This window comes from Etheostoma spectabile, chromosome 11 (genome assembly GCF_008692095.1).
Source record: "Etheostoma spectabile isolate EspeVRDwgs_2016 chromosome 11, UIUC_Espe_1.0, whole genome shotgun sequence".
NCBI classification, from domain to species: domain Eukaryota; kingdom Metazoa; phylum Chordata; class Actinopteri; order Perciformes; family Percidae; genus Etheostoma; species Etheostoma spectabile.
The window spans coordinates 22,991,353-22,993,887 of NC_045743.1; positions in this window are offsets into that span (position 1 = coordinate 22,991,353).

Consider the following 2,535-nt stretch of genomic DNA (forward strand, 5'->3'; position numbering starts at 1 on the left):
TCCTTTTTTTTCTAACTGCTCTGTCACTAACGTATTCTCATATTGAGGTGCTTAAGTTAGCATAAATAGACTCTCAAGAAGTGTGCTTGTTAGAGTTTGTGCATCTACCAATAAATTGAATGGCAATAATGCGATTTGTACCAGATGTTGATCTGTTTTTGCCTTTCTTTTAACTGGAGAGGGTCTTCCTATACAACTAAAACAACCCGATCGAAGATTTTCACAGCTAGTTTTTTATTTTTTACCTCAGACCCTGTCTACATGTCTTTCAGTCATAATCCTGTCCCATTTTATTTTACGGGCCCTTCCGCCCCCTGACATCCTTGCAGCTTTACGTTTTCTATCGGCTATTTTTTTTTGGACCAATCAAAACTGGTTGTTTGTGCTACCTGTTTTTGACGCCATATTTTAAAGCCAGCGTTTATAGCCACTCGTGGTGCTAGAGGACGTTTTTGCAGCTTCATTTGTACCAGACCGTTGCACTTCCCACCCCCCCAACCCCTCCTTCCCCTTCCACCCATCCATCATTCCCCCCCCCTACCTTTTTCCTTACCCCAATACACTAATCTCCCCACCACCTTTTCCCCCCCACTCCCCACCCCCTATCAGCACCCGCACCATGGGCCACTGAACTTCAAATCATACACCTTTATTTCATAGGTTTATTGTTATCAATTTATTTATGTCGTTGACAAAGCGACCAAATTTCTCCTGTGATGAACCTGATTATATTGTTTGATAATATTGTAAGCAAGCAACCGGCATCATCAAGGCTTGTGTCGTTTAGATGTTGTGATGAAAGCCATTTTACCTATAAAAAGGTTGTTTACATACTTAAGTTTTTGTGTGATTTATATACTAAGGTTTTTTTTTTTTTTTGTTTTTTTATAATAGTCAAATCGCGTTGGTTGTTGGCTTGGTATAGGTATTATTGTTTTGATATCCGCGTTTTTTGATAGATTGTGTGTAGGCACACATTCGCACATGTGAATTTAACTTACCCATTGAGGTTATCATATAAGATATTTATTACTCTACATACTAATTAGTGTGCTTCGATTCAGTAAAAAGAACATCAACCATGATCAGAACTCGTAGTTTTATAAGAAGGTGGCCGATTTCCCTTATGAATTGTTGAGCCTTGTATAGCCGTGTAATTATTTTAGCTTCTCAATTTTGTCGTATATCTTAGAGCTTGCCTAACCTTCGTAATAAGTTTCGCTGCAGATTTTTATTCAGTACAGTTATGTTGATAACTTGTGTTTACTGAGGGCACTTTAACAAACTTCTTGTGTATTGAATTTGTTTTTCTCGCAATATCTTTTATCGACTCCTATCAACCCGCCCTTCTCTGGGCTCCATTTTTGTCCTTTATTTTGAGCTTGTGAGATGCAATGCTAAACTGCCTTAAAATTTACATCTAATGGTGATGACCTGCACATTGCTCCACTTAAGGTACCAATTTTTTTCTGTCTTATTTCGGTAAGAAAAAATCACAGGTGAGAACAGGTCTACTGGTTGAGAACAGAAAAAATGATGATGTGTTAGATAACCACGCTGAACGCAACGGTCGGTAAATAAACAATTACTCATTGCGGCATTTTACTTATAACTAAATCCTATAAGAGATGATATTGCATTTTTTATTAATTTGTTGGAATTTCCATATGAGGAAGCTTAAGGCCGTGTTCTTTTTCTCTATATCCATCTCTTACGTACAACAATACCATTTTAACCCGTGCTTTTTGTCCTGGCCACGGCGATCGGTCTAACAAATACCTCTTTTCTTAGTTACCACCGTAGCGCGTTTATCTGAACTTTAGATATCCAAGACTCAATGACTTGCATCCTTCTCTTACTAAGACAAACTTTCTTGCAGATTTAGGACTTCACAATCAGCCGTGCTCCATTATTAACAGTTTATAGACCTATGTGTTGCTCACAAGTGTCATGCGGCCAAAAACTTATTGTGTTTCTTCAATATGATCAGTTAAATTTGTTAATTTATAATCAAACATTTGGAACAACGGGAGGGCCAATTATAAACATATCTGAAATCTATCTCCGGTGCTTTTTGAGAATTCTACCCAACGGGGGTTTTAAATAATTGTGTTTTTTTTGTTTTTCGATCCTTGTTTTGGATTTTGTTTATCTTCACCTAGATCTCTTGTGATATTCACCTTTGTCTCTTATTACGTATCTTAAACAGGCCACGGACTTATGGCTAGTTAATCACGCCTCTATTAAATAAAATTTTGAAACAACTCTAGACACATCAAGAATTGCGCAACACTTTACTTATAGGCCTTCATATCCACAACTGTTCCGTCTTTTAAGTAAATTTTGACTTGTGAATAAGCGTGTTTTCTTAGCACCAACTAGATATTGGAACTAGTTTTGCTTGAACACTGTGACAACACATATCCTGGACTTGATATGGCAGCACTGACTGTTTGTCTAATCTTCTGAATTTTGTTTTTGAAGAAGGAGGCAAAGTCATTGCAGGCCTTGGTAGATAAAAGTTCAGATGCTACT